Genomic DNA, 20,993 nt, shown 5'->3' with positions numbered 1-20,993 from the left:
TTTTCCGAAAAGAAAATTTTTTTCTACGAATTTGGAATGTTTTCTAAATGAGTCTAGAGACCATTTCTCACCAACTATTTCTTCATTTGAAACCATTGACATCAGGGATATATTTTCCGAATATGGAATCTGAATTTCATCAGGTTGATTTCGCATGGAATAGCTTGAGATAAATATGAAACTACCAATATATTTACATATTCCGATTCTCAATCGATTGAGCATTCAGAATATATGGGAAAATATTATGAAGTATATTTTGCAGAAAAAAAATTTCCGTTTTCTTGAAAACCTTAAGTTCAAATGAAGAAACAATTTGTTGGAAATCTATAGACCTTCTTATTTTAAAAACTGATCAAATTAAAAAAAAAATTTCTTTGGAAATACGGTTTTTCCACAATAACTTTCCATGCGTTGGTTCGATAGTTTTTCCAATGACATATTTGGACAGCCTGTGAAAAATACTGTCATATTGATAGATCACTTTTCGATTTTGCTTGATGGATAATCCAAAAAATCCAGTGACCTGCTTACGTGAAACATCCTGTACCAAGTTAAATCTATATCAGATTTTCCAGTTGAATGTTTTCAGAAGGAATACGAAAATTACCTTATTCCATATCGATTATATTTTGTTCGATTTATTTAGGTCATTCTCTTATGCGACACAACAGTTATTGACATCATTTGATATGATGTTTTTCAAATGAAAATTTTTCCATTTACCGGAAGTTTACGTAAGTCATACTTATCCAACAAGTCGTTTAGTTTCGAGTGTACATGACATTTTCTCTATGGAAATGTCTTTTTATATTGATTACCTAGTAGGAACTTTATTTTCATATTGGAAATGTCTACAGGGTGATTCTTTGATGGAAATTAACAGGGTTAGTTCAAATGAATTTTTTTCGAAAGCAACCCCTCTTTTAAGATACAGCCTTTAAAAGTTGTTGACAAAATGACGGTTTTCGTTGATGTTCAGTTTAGATGTCAATTCTACCAAGCTTATTCTACATCAGATTTTCCAGTCTTACATGAATGTTTTCAGAAGAAATACGAAAATTACCTTATTCCATATTGATTATACAGGGTGCCTCATTTAAAAATGTCCACCCGCAATAGCTCAACAACGAATCAGAATTTGTGAAAACACTCAGACAGGTCGATTTTTGATGACAGAGGGACATGATTTGGGATACAAAGGTTGTTTCTACTAGCAACCCCCTGGAGAGGGTTGCAACCCCATCAGGACTTTGAATCGGGAAAGTGGGTAGTTCTGTAGAACAAATGCATGCATGGATTTAAATTTGTATGAACCTGCAGTTTGTGTTCTAATAAAGTGAATATTCACAAAGTTGAAGGGTGTTTTTATGGAATTACGGTACCGATAAAACTAAATGGAAGAGAGATGTCTAATTGATCGTATAATTTCTATTGAAAGAAGAATAGTTCAAACAAAAAGTATTAGTAAAAATTAATCACAAATTCTCAAATTTCTCACCATTAGATTGCATGCAGCGATAAAACCGTGATTATCTTTGGTTCGAAGACGAAGCAAAAACAAACGATAAGGTGATTTAAGAGTGTTGAATGCCTTTTTTTCTCTTCAGGCTTATCAGAATCTGCACTGCCAGGTGTAGGCAATACGCAAAGAGATTATTGCTTTCAGAAAATTTCGTTTCAGTATTCAGTTCTTAATAAAAATTACAAAATGGTTTACTCGTTGGAAGAGAGAAAGGAAATGTTGAAAATTTATTTCCGGAACAATGACTGTGTGTGTGTGTGTTTTCATCCTGATGAAAATGTTTATCATTCATTTATCATTCAGTTGGTATATAAATTTGAGGTAACAGGATCAGTTTCAAACAAAAAACAGCTCAGATGAGACAGTACCTGAATGGTAGGTTCTCTGGACGTTGGTTAGGCCGAAGGGGCCCAGTGGAGTGGCCTGCGCGATTGCCGGATCTGACACTGCTTGATTTTTTTCTATGAGGTCACTTGAAATCACAAATTTATAAAACCAGAGTTGCAGATTTAGATGAGCACGAATTGTGTCAGAATGTCGTAACATTAGTCCTGAAATGCTACAGCATGTACGAAATAATTTTGAAGAACGATTGTATCGCTGCATGAAATCTAATGAAATCTAAGCATTTGCGGTAAATTTTTACTAATACTGTTTATTTAAAATATATTTTTTTCTATAGAAATTATAGGATCAATTAGAACATTCTTCATTTAGTTTTATCGGTACCAAAATTCCATAAAAAATACTCTGTATCTTTGAGAATATTCACTTTATTAGAACACAAACTGCAGTTTCATACAAATTTTGAATCCATGCATACATTTTTGCTACAAAACTACCAACTTTCCCTATTCAAATTCCTGATGGGGTTGCAACCCTCTCCAGGGGGTTGCTAGTAAAAATAAGCTTTGTATCTCAGATAATGTCCCCTTGTAATAAAAAATCGACCTTTCTCAGTGTTTTCACAAATTCTGATTCGTTATTGAGCTATTGAGGGTGGACACTTTCAAATGAGACACTCTGTATTCACCCTCGTTGATTTATTTAGGCCATTCTCTTATGCGATACAACAGTTATTGACGTCAATTGATATGATGTTTTTCGGAATAAAAATATTTCCATTTACCGGAAGTTTACGTAAGTCATACTTATCCAACAAAACGTTCAGTTTTGAGTGTACATGACATTTTCCCTATTGAAATCTCTTTTTATATTGATTTCCCAGCGGTAACTTTCTTGTCATATTGGAAATATCCACATTTCCAATGTGATGTGGGCGATTCAATTTTTTCTACGAATACTAAAAAACACTGAGTCATAAAACTCTACATAATATGAGGCCCAAAATAGGTATTGCTCACACATTTTTTTTAGATTTCGTAACTTTATTATTAGGGGTTGAAAATAGAACCCCTTATGATTTTCCTTCAATTGCATTCGTGGCACACATTTTCGAAAAACAAAATTCTTTTATGGTTTTCCATTCTATTCTGGGGAAAAAAGTGTTCAGCAAAATTTTGATACAGAACTCGATACTTTTTCTGGAATAAATCAAAATTCAAGATTTTGTTGCTTTTTTCAACCACTAATAATAGGGTTTAGGTTTTGAAAAAATTTTTATGAGCAACTTGTACTTAGTGCTTCATGTTATGTGAATTTTTTGACTCAAAGGCATTTAGAGACCCTATCTTGAAAGGGGCATCTATTTAAAAAAAAATAATATGAACTACCCCTGCTGATTTTCATCGAGGAATCATGTCCTTAATCCTTTGCATTAATTTATAGACACCCTGTATAAACAATCAAGTCGATGAAAATGCATTTTGATATGGGACGAAGAAGTTGAAAACTGGCATACTTCCTTCCCTATCAAAATATGCTGTCAACGATTTTTCCTACTAACATACTTCCTTCCCTATGAAAATATACTATCGATGATATGTCCATTCATATGCAGTATTGTGTTGAAAGTAATTGCTTCCAGGTATTCGACTCTGCCATAGGCAAAAGTAAACAAAAACGTGGAAATCGATATTCGGTAATATGTGGGTTGTACTATTAATGCCCATGCTATTTTTGGAAAGACCTTGAATGCATTCGAATGTGTTCTATTTCTGGATACGTAATAACTTTCACACAATTGCGGCATACGTCAATGTTTATTGATGACATGATAAAATGAGGGGTGTCGAATATAATGTTTCAACATTATTCGGGAAAAAAAGCTATTGAAGGAATAACATCGCCGATGGCTTGTCCTCCTTGATTACCCGATTTAAATCCATCATATGCATTTGAGACATGAATATGCAATATGCGTTGATGGACACGAATAACCTTGTATGTTGTTGTTGGTTTTGAAATGCATTCACGTTTATTCTGCTCTCTATTTCAATGAATGATATATGGATTGAGTACAATCGATTAGTTGACTAGAGCCTGTACAAAATATAAACACCTGCATATTTTATTCAGAACAATAAACCTCCATGCGCTATGTTGAACCCACACAAATCAATATATGTATATTATTTGAATTTTCTGTTCTGATAGCTTTTCAGCACGCAATTTGATATGGAAAAAATGAGCTGGCTTGGTAACTGCAGTTCCTCAACTTTAATCTATTCGGAAAAATACTAGTTACGTCAGAACGAAGGGAGAACATGAGAACTAATGAATTTCTTCGAATTTAACGAATGCTCATTAGGAATTAATTATAGACCTTATGTATTTTTCACATTTCTTCTACGGGTTAACTTGATGTGGAAGAGAATGATTAATAGGTATGAGTCTCCTTCAAAAGTATAGTTACAAATCATTAGCGAAAAAAATGAAATTATTGAAAAACCTACTCGTGTGGAGTGTGGAGCTTTTCAGCGATTGTTCACGTAATTTCAAATTTTGGTGCAATAGATAATGGTAAATTGTGCAACAAGTGGGGAAAGTTCAACTTTTCTCACGAGTGTCGAAAATGACTTTCTGTGTATGTTGCACACCATACTCTTCCTGAATAAATTTAAATAGTACAAGTTATGTACCTGATTCAATTCAAAATGGCCTTCGTTGACAGTCTCTATGCATTTGCTACGTTTCTATAGAAACGACTTTTCAAAAGCCTAATTTCATTGGTCTATCAAGCGAGGTGTGGAAAAAGTGCCGTGAGGAATTATATTGCTCACAGTATCAGTATGAGCAATACATAGTTTTGAAATTCGGTAATCTATGAAGAATACGTTACTTTTCATAGCTATGTAGAAAAACAAAATTCAGCGATAACCCACTAAGGTACTGTTTCTTGGAAACTATTGAACTCAAAAAACAAACAAAATTTAGCGCAAATGTTCAATTTTCTATCCATCAACCAATTAGAACTGACCGACTTGAGTGTAAAAACTTTTTTACAAAAACAAAATATTTTTTGCACTAATTATCTGTTACACAATTGTTAAACTTATACCAAAAGTTGAAAATATTTGAAATTTTCTAGGTAGTGAAGCATTTCATCCTGAAACCAACTCAAAGACGACACTGTTGCTTTTTTAACTTTCATTACATGGTGAAGTTGATATAAAACTGATAATGAAATAATAAATCTCCTCGAATATATCAAATTGAATTTGATTTGAGAAATTCCTTGGATAATTTTTAGAAAAAATCCCTTCAAACGTGGGTCTGCAAAAGCTTTGTTTTCGAGAGTGTTTCTTGTTGTCCTACTTTTTTGTGATGATTACACCAGTTTATCGAATCTTTATGAATCTTTCCTATAGATTGGGAAAATAAGTACCAAACTTATAATTAATTTAATCATCACAGCTCACTAGCTAAAACTTTATAATGATTTGGATTGTTCTGAGGATTACAAGAGAATTGTTTCAATTTTTTTTTAAGGAACTGGAAGCAAATATTACAAAACTACAAGAAACCAAAAAGTGTAACCAAATTTTCTTTCTACATTTTTCTAAACTACCCGTAGTCCACCAAAATTCTGGGGGAAAAAAGCAGGTACTGTTCCAGGAAAAATATCACCCTGTAGATTTGCATTCAAAATTAGTATGAAAACTTCAAATTGAAATATCCATGTCAAGGGAAGGTGCTATGAGAAGAAACTCGAAAATTTTTGAGTTTCTTCTCATGTTGTTGAAGTTTGGTTTTTTAAAACCAAACTTCAACACCCTTATCTCGAAAACAGAGCGTTTGCGAATCCATGCAACGTTTTTGCTAAAACCGATCCGAGGAATTTGTAATTTTCATTTATACTTCCAATTTGGGAACATCGTGTGTAAAAATTGGTTGCAAAATGGCGCATGCACAAACAAACGAATATGAAGCATAATCATTCAAAACAGCATTTCGCTGTTTTAGCGATCGATCAGTCGTCATGGTTTTCAAGAGATTAAGTTCCTGAAGTATAAAAGGATCAGTGGAAAAAATTCAATCCAAACACTCCCTATTGACCCGTTACTGAATTAGTTCTGGCGATAACGAATTTGAACTGCACTCGCTCTCAAACTCTCTGAACCCTTCGAAATCACTCAGTCGGCTGTGATGCTAGGTCAGTGGATAAAAGTCCATAATTGGATTATCATACAGTAAACTGCATGATTCCCACTGGATGGACTTGAAAATGACCAATATGCGAGTTAACAATATCGTTTCCATTAGGTATATCTCCGAAAATATCAAATGTCATATCTACTATCCGATTCCGAAGATCATTTTTCCCGTTTAGGGAAAAGTAAATTAGAGCACCAGAAAAATATTCCCGATATCTTATTTCAGTTGCCTCAAAAATGACATCGTTTGGCATGAGTACTAGAAATATATCACTAAATTGCAACTGGATGTTTTATCAATATTTATATCACCCTCATCGCAAATAATAACTTAAATTTCAGTAATTATGTTTTTGACATCATCTGTCAGAAACATTGAATTTTCAAAAGTTCTAATAATCAGGACTCTTGTTCTGTGTTCGATAGCCGAATACAAATAAAACTATAAACGTCAAATTTAATTGATTGCATGATATGTTTCGATATGAATGTGAGTATAAACAGTTTTGCGACAGGCGCAAAAGTTGTCTAGCGACGAAAGCGAATATAAACGTTGTTGATTTTCAGACAAGTACTGCGTTTTTAATACGACTATCGATTGGTTACGTATAAAAAAAAACTAAAATTTTAACTGCAAAACAAGGATCAAAATTCATTAATGAAGCTTCTGATGACAAGTTGCTTGCAGAGATAATTTTAATTGCTGGTGCATGCAGACGAGATGATTTCTTTTGTTTAAACATCGATGATGCAGAAGACTAGGTTTCTGTTAATATAATATTCGTGATGGAAACAAACCACAGATCAAGGACTGTTACCGTCGCAGAGAAAGATTTTGAATTCAGAGAGTAGAATTATAAATTAATATTTGTTGCGTTTCTCAGTGGAAAATGCATAGCCCAACATGAAGCTGTCATATCTTGAGCGGCATAACGAAAATAATTGCAGAATACCTGGAAAATCCACAAGATTATAATGGATATACCTAGTTCAAGCCGATCGTCATAAACCTTGATCGAGGAAAATGGATTAGATTTGCTCACTTGAGAGTTGTTTCAACGCTAAGTATTTAATCGTGTAACTCAAAAATGAATATGACGTTTTGAAAACTGCGATCAATTCAGATGACAGATGGATTTTATTCTCTCTATTATCAAAATACCTTCATAATATTCATTCCATATCAAGTGATGGAGTGAAATTCAGTTAAAATGTTCACCAAACTAGGTGTTGCAGTATTATTATTACATATCAAGTGACGGAATACTGACATGTTTTGATCAAATTCGAATTGAGAATATATTTGTATTTCTTCTAATGGAGAATTCAATAATTCATTAAGTTATAATCTAATTCAAATATTATCAACTCACGATGGAATTCTATCCCCTATTTATTGATTGTATTGATATAACTCTTTTTCTTTCGAGGTGAAAAACCTCAAATTTTCCGTCTTCAGACTTTATTCTCAGGGTTTCAATGGTTACTGTTTATCGTGCGGATCAAAATACGAATCTAATGTCTTGGAAACCAAATGAATTTCTGCACTGTTATCGAGCAACAGTTAATGTTATACAGCTGAGGTTGACTAATTCAATTATTTCTGAGCAAGAGATTGCTCAGAGGTATGCCATCGAAGAGAAACCATGGTAACGTTCGATAGCCCAATAGCCGAATAGAAATAAAATTATAAACGTCAAATTTGATTGATTTCAAGATGTGTTTCCAGAATTGCAATTCAAAAAATATAACTGAAGAAACTTTGACTCCATAGGTAAAATTAAGTGCCGAATTGTATTCGAAAAAGTCCGAGTTGCGATATGAATGTGAGTATCAACAGTTTTGCGATAGGCGCGAAAGTTGTCTAGCGACGAAAGAGAATATAAACCTACTTGATTTTCTGAAAACCATTGCGTTTTTAATGCGACTTTTGGTTGGTTACGTACCAAAAAAAAAAAGTTTCAACTGCAGAACAAGTATAAAATTCATCATTGAAGCTCCAGATGACAAGTTGCTTTCAAAGATAATTTTAAGTTTTGGTACATGCAGACGAGATGATTTTTTTTTTGTTCAAACATCGATGAAGTAGAAGACTAGGTTTCCGTTAATATAATCTTCATGAGAGAAAAAAATCACAGATCAAGGCCTGTTACCGTCGCAGAGAAAGATTGTTAATTCAGAGAGTATAGAATTATATATTATTGTTTGTTGCGTTTCGTATTGGAAAATGCATAACCCAACTTGAAGGCTATCATATCTTGAGCGGCATAACGAAAAGAATTGCAGAATACCTGAAAAATCCCCAAGATTATACTGGATATAGTTCAAGCCGATCGTCAGAAACCATGTTCGAGGAAAATGGATTAGATTTGCTAACTTGAAAAACTTGAAGGAACTTGTTTCAACGCTAAATACTGAATCATGTAATTCAAAAATGGATATGACGTTTTGAAACCTGAAATCAATTCGGATCACATATGGTTCTTTTTCTTTCTTTTATCGAAATAGTTTCATGATATTCATTCCATAACAAGTGTTGAAGTGAAATTCAGTAGAAATGTTTACGAAACCAGGTGTTGTAAAATTGTTATAACATATCAAATGATGGAAGACTAACATGTTGTGACCAAATTCGAAATAAGAATATTTTTGAATTTCTTCTAACAGAGAAACAGTCAAAATGTTCACGAAACCAGGTGTTGCAGTATTAATAACATATATCAAGTGAGGGAATACTAACATGATGTGATCAAATTTGAAATGAGAAGAGCTATATTCTTGAATTTCTCCTAATAGTGAATTCAATAATTCAGTAAGTTATAATCTATTTCAAACATTATCAACTCAAGTTGGAATCGTATTCCCTATTTTCATGTGACCTCCTGCTGTTCTGAAATCGACTTCCCATTCACATATCCTAAATAGAATATCTACAACTGCAAAGGGGAATTAATAATTGTATTGGTATAACTCCTTCTCTTTCGAGGTGAAAAACCTCAAAATTTCCGTCTTCAGATTTTATTCTAAAGGTTTCATTGGTTACTCTTTATCGTGCAGATCAAAATACGAATCTCATTTCCTTGGAAACCAAATGAATTTCTGCACTATTTCTGAGCAACAGTTAATGTTATATAGCTCATGTTGATTAATTGAATCATTCATTTATTCATCGTATGACTATTAGAAGCATGGGAAAATTCTTACTATACAGGGTGTTTCCTAAACATGCGGCAAAAATTCAGGGGTTTGTTCCTTGGACTATTTTAAGCATGTTTTGTCCTTGGATGATTTTTGAAAAACCTCTTTGTTTCGAAGATACAGGGCGAACAACATTTTTCATATTTTTAAAATTAATAATAGTTTAAATAAAAATGCGTACCGCACTGTGTTTACTAAGTAGGTACAATTTATTTTTAAATTTGTTTAACAACATTCCAATTACTAAAAACGGCCAGTTTTTTGACTAAAAATTGATAAGTGCAGATGGTAAAGGAATACAGATTAAACACGGTTTTCATTTGAATTCGTTTTGTGATGTATTAGCAATTTTTAGTAAAAAAACTGGCCGTTTTTAGTAATTGGAATGTTGTTAAACAAATTTAAAAATAAATTGTACCTACTTAGTAAACACAGTGCGGTACGCATTTTTATTTAAACTATTATTAATTTTAAAAATATGAAAAATGTTGTTCGCCCTGTATCTTCGAAACAAAGAGGTTTTTCAAAAATCATCAAAGGACAAAATATTCTTAGAATAGTCCAAGGAACAACCCCCTGAATTTTTGCCGCATGTTTAGGAAACACCCTATATAACATTATTAGAATATAGATTACAGTACAACTTAGAATGAATCAATTCAATAAATTTCGGTATTTATAAGAAATCTACCACTACTGATTTATTTCTGCTGGCTCAAGTTTTCATACAAAGGAGAAAGTGTGTTCTTATTTGTAGAATTCACGGTTCCGTTAAACAAAGTAAATTTAACGAATAATAGAAAAAGACTATTTCGAATCGTGGTAAAGGTATATTTATACTGAAAGGAGAGCTATATAGGAATTTTCTTTAAACATTTCATTTGAACAAGAGAATTGAAACACCTTCAAAAATACTCGACCCCTATTGCTATTCAATATTCTTGGGGAGTCTCCACCCCGTTTAGGAGAAATCTTCGCTCGAAATCCAAATTGACCTGTCACAGCCTTTTGCGGAAAAACTCAAACGTACATATCCGGCTGGACAGTTTCACGTGTCACCCTGAAATTTCATAAAATTGTGAGCGTGTAAACAATATTTATTTTTATTTCCCTGTTGTAACTGTTGCTGCCACTTCGATTTCATTCTCTGTCGCTGCAATTTTCGAAGAGATGTTTTTACAACAAAAGGAGAGCTAAATAGATTTTTTAATCATTCGTAAAGGGAATTGAAATTGTTTCAGATGGTTTGAGTGTGGACTTTTGCTTATTCCAATGCATTCGCGTGGCAAATCGAAACATACTAAGCTAGACATATCCGATAACTTTACAGCTTATGTTTGGGGTTATCACACGATTTGCATTAGCATTAGGTATTATTGGAGACAAATTTATCAATCAATCAATTTCCATTATTCCCTTAGGCATAATATAATGTAGAGGCCATATCAACATATGAATAAATACAATCAAAACAAGAAGCATATAATTCAAATAATATTAATAAAAGAAAAAAAAAACAAATAATGTAAAAAACAAATATCTAATTGAAGAACAACTAACTCAATGAGTCAGAAAAATTCCTCAGTGCTATAAAAATATTGGTCAATTAAAATTAACCTGCTCCTCCTATTGAATGTTTTGTCATCTAACGATTTCGACAAATGATTGAACAACTACATACCAGCAAAACTGGGTGATGTTTCATTTTTACTTGTATTGCGTCGTGGTATTCATACATGGTGTCCCAACAAATTTTTTTGGGGGTTGCCACCCAGCTTGAGAGAACGATCCGTAAATTTATGAATTTTCAATCAAACAAACGAACCTTATATACGATGTTTTTTAGAAAAACTCATAATTATCCATTGGATCGTTTTATGTGTGCCACCGTGTAAAGTCATACAGGGTGATTCACTGAGATGGCTTATTAGGAGATTATGGAAAACTGATCACAATTTTGTGCTGAAAATTTGCATGTTGGGGTTTGAGACAATGATATTTCTCTCTAAAATTTCAGATCTCTACATTTTCCGGTTATACCGGACATAGACTACTACTTCCTTTTTTCTAATGGCACACCCAGTATAATATTGCATCATAAGATAGATTTTTTGATGAATATTTCAGCAATATGCCATAAAAACTCAACTGTTCATGAGTGAATGGGATTCTTATGAAAGAAATGGTGGCGACGGGGACTCACACTTTATTGAATATTTCTGCAGAATTTTTTTTTTCGAAAACACCTTTTTCATTTACGATTCTGCAAAAACGTAGTAATATAAGACTGTTTGCTTTTTGGAGGTAAAATGTACAGGGAGTTTATCAGAAGATCATGAATTTGGACAACTCAAATTCATCAAAACTCAAGATTTTCAACCTATATTTTTTATTATTTCAGTCGATTCTTCGTATAAAAAGAAAGAGGATTATTTAAGCAAACCTTATACCTGAGATGAATACTTTTACATTGAATGAGGAAAAACTGCAATTTCTAACTGTGTGGAGTAGTCGGTGACTTCCGGAAAACACAGAAAGAAACTTAAATTCGATAATTAAATTTGACATTTCAAAAATTGTAATGAATTCTTCGTATTTGAAAATTGTATTGGCTCATGGGTTTTTCAACAATCCCAATGAACAATTAGTTATAATTCATGAAATGTAAAATTTAAATATCCAAACATCGAATTTTAGTTTCTTTGTGTGTTTTCCTGAAGTGAAAGACTACTCCACACAGTTGGGAATTGCCTTTTTCCTCATTAAAAGTTCTTCCTCGATAACTCTTGAAGTATTCATTTTAGGTATAGGGTTAGCTTAAGTAACCCCCACAATTTTTGTACGTTGAATCGACAGAAATAATTAAAAATATCGGTTCTAATTTGAAAATCTTGAGTTTTCATGAATTTGAGTTGTCCAAGTTCATGATCTTCTTACAAATACCCTGTTCATTTGTAGACCAAACTGCAAAGAATCTTTCAATACTACGTATTTGCAGAATCGAAAATAGAAAATATTTTTTCGTAAAACATTTTTTCTGCGGAAATATTCTAAAAACGTTAGTCCTCATCGCCACAAGTTTTTTCATTAGAATCCTATTAACTCATGAACCTTTAATTTTTTTCCCAAGGTATGGCATATCGCTAAAATTGTCATCAAAAACGCTATCTAATGATGTAATAATATACTGGGTGTGCCATTTGAAATAAGGAAGAAGTAATATGTTTCCGGTATAACCGTAATTTGTAAAGATCTGAAAATATTTCAGGGAGAAAGATTATTGTCTCAAACCCCAATACGGAAATTTACAGCACGAAATTATGATTAGTTTCTCATATACGTCTAATAGGCTATCGCGGTGAATCACCCTGTAAAATTGTGAAAGTGTAAATGATTCCTATCGCGACTTCCCCAGTCTAACTGTTGCCATCAATTCGATTTTATCCGCTGTCATTGCAATTTTTCAGTTGATTTCCTAACATCTGGTGACAAGTAGGCAGCAGGAAAATTTTCCAGATGGTTTGGATGTGGACAATAATTGCCTGTTACAATGCATCCAGATGGAGAATAGAAACGTAATAAGCAAGAGATATATCGGGGTCTCTTACATCTTTGAGGTTTTCACATGATTTTCATCTTTAGGGATCTTCAGAGTTATTGGAGACAATTAAAAATAAAGGTTCTAATTTAAAAATCTTGAGTTTTGATGAATTTGAGTTGTCTGAGTTCATGAGCTTCTTATAAATACCCTGTACATTTGTGGTCCAAACTGCAAACAGTCTTTTGATACTACGTATTTGCAGAATCGAAAATAAAAAATTGTTTTTTTGGGAAACATTTTTTCTGCAGAATTATTTTGAAGAAAGTTTTTCCCAATTGCCACAAGTTTGTTCATTAGAATCCCATTAACTCATGAATCTTCATTTTTTTCCCCAAGGTATGGGATATTGCTAAAATTGTCATAAAAAAATATACTCAATGATATAATAAGGAATTAGTAATATGTATCCGGTATAACCGGATGCTGTAAAGATCTGAAAATATTTCAGGGAGAAAGATCATTGTTTCAAACCCCAAAACGCAAATTTACAGCACGAAATTATGATTAGTTTCTGATATACGTCTAATAGGCTATCGCGGTGAATCACCCTGTAAAATTGTGAAAGTGTAAATGATTCCTATCGCGACTTTCCCAGTCTAACTGTTGCCATCAATTCGATTTTATCCGCTGTCATTGCAATTTTTCAGTTGATTTCCTAACATCTGGTGACAAGTAGGCAGCAGGAAAATTTTCCAGATGGTTTGGATGTGGACAATAATTGCCTGTTCCAATGCATCCAGATGGAGAATAGAAACGTTACAAGCAAGAGATATATCGGGGTCTCTTTGCAGCTTATCTTTGAGGTTTTCACATGATTTTCATCTTTAGGGATCTTCAGAGTTATTGGAGACAATTAAAAATATAGGTTCTAATTTAAAAATCTTGAGTTTTGATGAATTTGAGTTGTCTGAGTTCATGAGCTTCTTATAAATACCCTGTACATTTGTGGTCCAAACTGCAAACAGTCTTTTGATACTACGTATTTGCAGAATCGAAAATAAAAAATTGTTTTCTGGGGAAACATTTTTTCTGCAGAATTATTTTGAAAAAAGTTTGTCCCCATTGCCACAAGTTTGTTCATTAGAATCCCATTAACTCATGAATCTTCATTTTTTTCCCCAAGGTATGGCATCTTGCTAAAATTGTCATAAAAAAATATACCCAATGATATAATAAGGAATTAGTAATATGTATCCGGTATAACCGGATGCTGTAAAGATCTGAAAATATTTTAGGGAGAAAGATCATTGTTTCAAACCCCAAAACGCAGATTTACAGCACGAAATTTTGTTTAGTTTTTCATAAACGTCTAATAGGCCATCGCGGTGAATCACCCTGTATAATTGTGAAAGTGTAAATGATTCCTAACGCGACTTCCCCAGTCAAACTGTTGCCATGAGTTCGATTTTATCCGCCGTCATTGCAATTTTTCAGTTGATTTCCTAACAACTGGTGACAGGTAGGCAGCAGGACAATTTTCCAGATGGTTTGGATGTGGACAATAATTGCTTGTTCCAATGCATCCAGATGGAGAATAGAAACGTAATAACCAAGAGATATATCGGGGTCTCTTTGCAGCTTATCTTTGAGGTTTTCACATGATTTTCATCCTGAGGGATCTTCCGAGTTATTGGAGACAAATTGAGGCTTCGCGGAGTGGGGAGTCCTTCCTTAACGAAAAGAACTATTTCGTATTGCAATAGCCTCAAGGAACATGCGCCGGAATAACATTGCCGTCAACGATGTTCTGTACTGAAGGAATATTTGTATGAGAGTCCTACCTACCGTGTGGACGTAGTGCTCGTGCAATCCTGTGCTATATTATACGATTCCTGGTGAGAACAGATCGCAATTTTTACGAAATAAATTCGACAAATATTTTTCTTTGATTTGATATTATCAGTAATTTAATATTCCTTTATTTTCAACTATTGACAGAATTCAGAAATTTTTTTCAAATTTAGTAAGATTCTTTTTTTTCATCATATCAAACTTTGAAACAAAAATATTTTTGGAATTTATTCATTCAATTTTTTCTTAAATTTTCGAAACTTGCCTTTGCCTTTAGAGAAATTCAATCACTGAAAATTATGAGTATTGATGTAACGTGATATTATGAAGTACTTTGACAATATAAATTGTTTCTCCACCAAAAATGTCACATATATTGGTATTAAAAATTAATATTAGGCGAGAAAAGCATATTGAAACAGAAATAGAGTTCAAAACTTTAAATAATTTTTATTTGATTCATCCGCTCCTATCGGAATTGTTTGGATATATTGAACAAAATTTGTCATAAATTAGAACATAGATTTTCTTTCTATAATAATGTTTGACAGGCTCCAGAATGTGTGAAAACCCAAAACAAAAAATTCTTGAAAATTATCCTTCGTCTTAGTTTTAAAATTTTCGGAACAAACTTCTATCACCATCATTCATAATTATTCGTTTCAGAATCAATTTAGATATATACATACTTGTTAATGAATTTCAGGAATGTTTTTGTGAAAATCTGTGAAAAATATTTGAAACCTTATCGAATAATTGTTCACTACTTCAAGTCATTGAATATTCAGTATACTGTTTGAGAAATATATTATTTTTAGATGTTCATTCTCAGAAATAATGTCTTCGATATTTGAGAGAAATTCATTCGGAATAAAATAACAACACTATTTAATTTACGGTAAGTAAATTGGAATTGAAATTTCAATGAAATTGATATTAAAAAATTGTTTCTCAAATATTATATTGAATATTTGATACATTTGGTCGAGTGGAAATTGGAATCACTCGTATTTAATATCAATCAAATAAATTTTCATTTCGTAGAGGAACAATTCCTATGTTACATTAACTCTAATAACGAATAGTATGTGATACTCAAATATGATGTTAAATATTTGATTCCTTTGGTCGTATCTTGGTGAAAATTCATTGAATTATTAAATACGAGAGAAAATTGGAATCAGTAGAATTAATATAAATCAAATGAAATTTCAATCCGCAGAAGAACAATTCATATCGTCATGTTACATTAACTCTAATAACGAATAGTATGTGCCACTCAAATATGATATCAAATATTTGATTCACCTTCTCGTTACTATAGTGGGAATTTATTTAATTATCATTGAAGTGGATGTTCGAATAACTCATAATATAATAATAATTCAATTGGATGAATTTCCGCGAAGTAACGTGAGGGTGAATCAAATATTTGATGTATCTGAGAAGACAACCTATTCGTTATTACTGTTAATGTTCCATGACAATATGAATTGTTCCTTCACGTACTGAAATAGTAAATACAAGGTGAGAATAATTCATCAAAACATAAACAAAAAAGAATCGAAATTTAAGATTCTATTTTCATCAATTTCATTTGAAATGTGTTGCCTTGAGTTCTAACTTCATAAAATACCTATCAGAAGAATTTGTCATCGTCAAAAAAAAATGGTGTTTGTGATGAATTTCCTTATATTAATCAAGTAAAAGAGTTCAGTGTTGTTGAAATAATAAACAGCTTAGTTCGTTAATCTTTGTTCTTGAAGTTTATTTCCGAACTTGGTATACTTCAAGAGAAAAGAAAATTAACAGGAAGAACTTTCATGTTTAATTCGGGTTGTTTTCCCAAGTGGTCATGGAAGTTGCCTTTATTATCAGGATTTTATTTGGATTGCACGCTGGTGTACTAGTTAATATGGCGGTGGTTGCACCACACGCACAAATTGGTGAATTCGTCGGAAATTAGGGTGAGGGGAGCTATCCCTCTAGCTATAGGGGTGCGGCAGTAGCGAAACTAATGTTTAGTTTGGGACACAAGTTAGGTGTGGTCCCTAAAATAAAATATTTTCATTGCGACAATTATTGTTCTATCCAGTGCATAATTTTCTTCCAGTTCAATGCAACCTCCTTATGTTTGAGTTTTATTATATCGAATAATCAAACTAATTGGTCAAGACAAAATTCGGTTTGCCCTAAGCCCTCTACTACTTTTATTTTTATTGAAAACTGTTTTGGTACAAAAATTGCTTATTAGACCATATTGACCTCCTAGTACAAAAACACGATCTTCGATTTTTGAAGGCAAACAATCAAGGGTCAAATTAAATAAACGCTTCCTCAATAACTTGGCAACATATAAACATAAAACTGAGACGATATATTGGTACGGGGATACCAAACAACCAAACAGAATATTCTTCATTGAAAATTCATAGCTGGCGTCATAGTTTTTGAGTTGAGAAAAGAGTGTTTTTTTGATATTTTTCGTATTTCTTTTCATAATCAATTTTGTATTGTTTATGTTAAAATATAAAAATTGAAATTCAAAAATGAATAATTACCTTTTTGTATCACCTGAGGACTATTGTTTATGGATAAAATGAAATCAGCCCATCTACATAATATTCCGACGGGTTGATCTATAGGTAATCATTGCACATTTCTTTCATAAAGTAAATATCCAAGAAGAAAAATTTTAGTTTCATATCTTGTGGTCCCATGGATTCACCGAAAGATTTTGAATTCAAAAATGCCTAACGATGATATTGAACTATATGAATATTTTTTCCGTTTTGAACCCCAAAAATTAAAATTGTTGAAAATGCCAACTGTATATTCCAGATTTGAGTTATTGTGAGAAAATTTGATTTTATCGCATTGCAGTTCATTTGAGTTGTATCATTTATGATTCTTTATGATAATAGGATTACCCTAGTATAGGTTAGGAATAGATTTATTGATTTTATAATGTTTCAATAACTGAAATATCATGTTCAATGGATTACGTCCCTAATCGATGGAAATTCGTAACCGAATACAATAAAACAACGTAATTTTCCCAAATATTGTAATGTATACAATAATTGTTTCACTTTGGCTTCAGGTTTTATTTCATAATGTAACCTGAAGCCACAGTGAAACAATTGTAAACATTGAATTATTTGTGACAATTACTCATTTTTACTTGATTTGAAATATCAAAATGAATGAAAAAAATTAGGTTACCACTGATGTGAAACCAGCGTGAGCCATTTTTAAATTCGTATGCATGTAATTTCGAAATTATTCAATTATCCTGTTGAGTGACGAGCTATGAAAACATAGAATTATGTGATACTGCCAACACAATATCATCTTTCACTTTCATGTCAAATTTTTCTTTGGAAGTGCATGTGCATGCATTAATTCGGCATTAAATAACTTTCAAATTTGTCTATTTCGGATGAAATCGATATTTTCATTGAGCTTTACAAATTCTGCGTATTCTCGTCGTAAACTTGAGAACCCATGTTAATTTCGTCCTTCTTGTGTCTCCTTGAATCTTGACATGTCGTGGACAATGAAAATACCGAAAAAATTCGAAACAAACAAGTCCATTCTCCGTTGGCGTTAGATATTTTTTAATTGATTCTTAAATTTCAGTTCGATCGAATTGAAAGTTTTTCAAAATTTATATGGGTGTACCAAAATTAGTTTGGACCTCGAATTACTGTATAAGTTCTTTGAAACCATTTCCTGTTGAAAATTCGAAAATGACGCAAAATGTTGAAAGAATATGTTGAAGCGAAAGTATTGGATGGAAAAACGGATTAGCAGAAATCTAGGTTATGGGTGAACCAGAGGAATCTTGCCGCCATCGAGAGTGCGTATCGATAGACCCGTTTCGCTTTTTTTTTTAAGTTAATCAGTACCTATAGAATAAACTAACCCATTGTTTTCAATTGTTTGGATGAGCTGTAGAACAAGCGATCTATGGTGAAGAATGGTGACAAAGCAATAAAACAATTGTTATGAATTGCGAAAATTGAACGAGTAAAGGGTTTGTTCTGATGGAATGGTGCATTTTCAGAAATCCCATTGAAGAAAACCGTATTCTGTAAAAATAATAACAATTAGTCTCGACTTGCATCGAAGTGCACATAAAATCAATTGTGAGGAATGAATGGATAATCAATAATTTCTGTAAATTTCTCTTTTAATTAACATCATTTTTGTCCTATTGTAAGCACATAATGTAACACTTATAGACCAAGAGCTTATCGGTTCATTTGACTCAACTCGGTTCCCACAAAGCTAGAAAATTTTTTTATAATGCTTTATTATTACCGGTTGATCAGGAGAGTACTGTACAGGGTGTCCTGAATTGGATGCTCACTGAAAGCATCTCGAGAACTATAATATTCAAGGCCTCTCGATCTCTTTTTTCAAAATAATAAGATATCAGAAAGTAGATCATGAATATGTTGATTCTGAAGGAATATTTCGCTATATCTTGGTTTCTGTTCGAGATATTGGAAAAATTCTAGTTTTCCGGCCGTAGATTTGTCGAAGAGCACCCTGGTTTTCACATATGTCATCCGTTTCAAAGGTATATATAAATATTTTTCATTATTCCGAGATTTCATCCATTTTGTATCTATTGTATAATTGTGATCGAGTCATATATATAGTGGCCCATTTAAAAAATTCCAACTCTCCTCGATATCTTTAAAACGGTAATTAAATTCAATGATCTGTTATATGTACCATATGAACCTTAAACATGTTAGACTTTTACGAATATCTCAAATAGAAACCAAGATATAGCGAAATATTCAGTCATTTTTCAGAAACGCCCTCTAAGTCTATAGTTCTTGAGAAGCTTTCAGTGAGCTCGAGCTTCGAATTTGGGACACCCTGTATTGGCTTTCTTTTCTAAATCGACCGATGATGAGGCATTACATAAAAATTTTTGAGAAATGAGTAAGTTGAATGAATTGTTGGCTCTAATATTTTTGAGAATTTAATCGGTTTTTGTTGAATTTCATAACAAAATTCAATTTGATTGCTATATCGAAAACTTTTATTCAGTCTTACGCGGTTATAATTAATTGAAATTGCGGATTTATGGAATTGCAATTTCATTATCTACCTGCTTTCTACACCACTTAATTAAAATTAATAGTAACCATGGAATTCGACGATATTATGTAGGTACATAATAAATGCATATCAATACTCAGAAATATGTGGGACTAGAGTCCTCTTATTTTAGTGTTTGAATAATTGTGGAAAGATTCATTGTTCATTGGATGGAACGTTTTGAGCCATAACCAATTTTCACTGTTCATATTATGGGTAGTGTGACTTTAGGAGAAACCAATTAAATATTCCATCACAATTTTTCAAATTGGAGATTAAGAAGAACGTTTTTTTTCAAACAACAAATTGATATCTCAAAATCCATCGGTCAGATTTCAATTATATGTGTATACCGGGTGGTTCAAAAGTCTGGAAACGGTGAATTTATTTCGCGCACAGGTGGAAAATCGGAATTCTGATACTTGGGTTTTTAGTAATTTCGCCAATCGAATGGGCCCATCAGATTTGGTACTCAAAAAGGCCTTATACAAGATATGTGTCCCAACTTCGAAATTTCAAATGCAAACCCATCATTTTTATTGCATATTCGGATTCAGAGAGAAATTTTACTTCCGAATTGGTTGAAATCATAATTTTATCGTCCATTTTTGGGCCCTATGCAGCTTTTTTTGTTTAAAAATCCGGGGGCGTTCATTCAGATCAGGATGCAGAAATTCATATTCTGATACTGAGGTCCTTAGTTATTTTCCTCGTTGAATCGATTGAGCCCATCAGATATTGGGTGCAAAAGGACCTTATACGAGATAAGAGGTCCAGCTTTTATATTTCAATGAAAATCCAACTTTTTTATAGCAGATTTCACAGCTGGGCCACTCATCTGGTATAAGGCCCTTTTGCAGCCAAAATCTGATGGGCTCAATCGATTCAACGAGAAAAATTATTAAGGACCTCAGTGTCATAATATGAATTTTTGTAGAAAAAAAGCTGCATAGGGCCCAGAAAAGGATGAAAAAGTTTTGGTTTCAACCAATTCGGATGTAAAATTTTCCCGCTGAATCCGAATCTGCAATGAAAAAGGTGGGTTTGCATTTAAAATTTCAAAAATGGGCCTCATATGAGTATCTCGTCCAAAATCTGATAACTCCATTCGATTCCTCGGGCGAAATTACTAAAGACCCCTTGTATCAGAATTCCGATTTTCCACCTGTGCGCTAAATAAATTCACCATTTCCAGACTTTT

At 32.6% G+C, this 20,993-nt stretch overlaps 1 protein-coding gene across 16 annotated transcripts in view; it reads left to right on the top strand.

The window, feature by feature from the left end:
- Positions 1 to 20,993, top strand: part of LOC123685607 (calcium-dependent secretion activator-like) — a 103,051-nt gene that overhangs the window by 23,113 nt on the left and 58,945 nt on the right. Inside the window, exon 1 of one of the 16 annotated variants that reach the window (XM_045625333.1) lies at positions 14,330 to 14,715. The exons of the other annotated variants lie outside the window; for them this stretch is intronic. The gene's annotated coding sequence lies outside the window, so the exon portion shown is untranslated. Of the gene's footprint in view, positions 1 to 14,329; positions 14,716 to 20,993 lie in introns of those variants that run through there. 16 annotated transcript variants of the gene reach the window in all.

The sequence above is a fragment of the Harmonia axyridis genome, chromosome X (genome assembly GCF_914767665.1).
Source record: "Harmonia axyridis chromosome X, icHarAxyr1.1, whole genome shotgun sequence".
NCBI classification, from domain to species: domain Eukaryota; kingdom Metazoa; phylum Arthropoda; class Insecta; order Coleoptera; family Coccinellidae; genus Harmonia; species Harmonia axyridis.
This window is presented reverse-complemented; position numbering and strand designations above follow the sequence as displayed.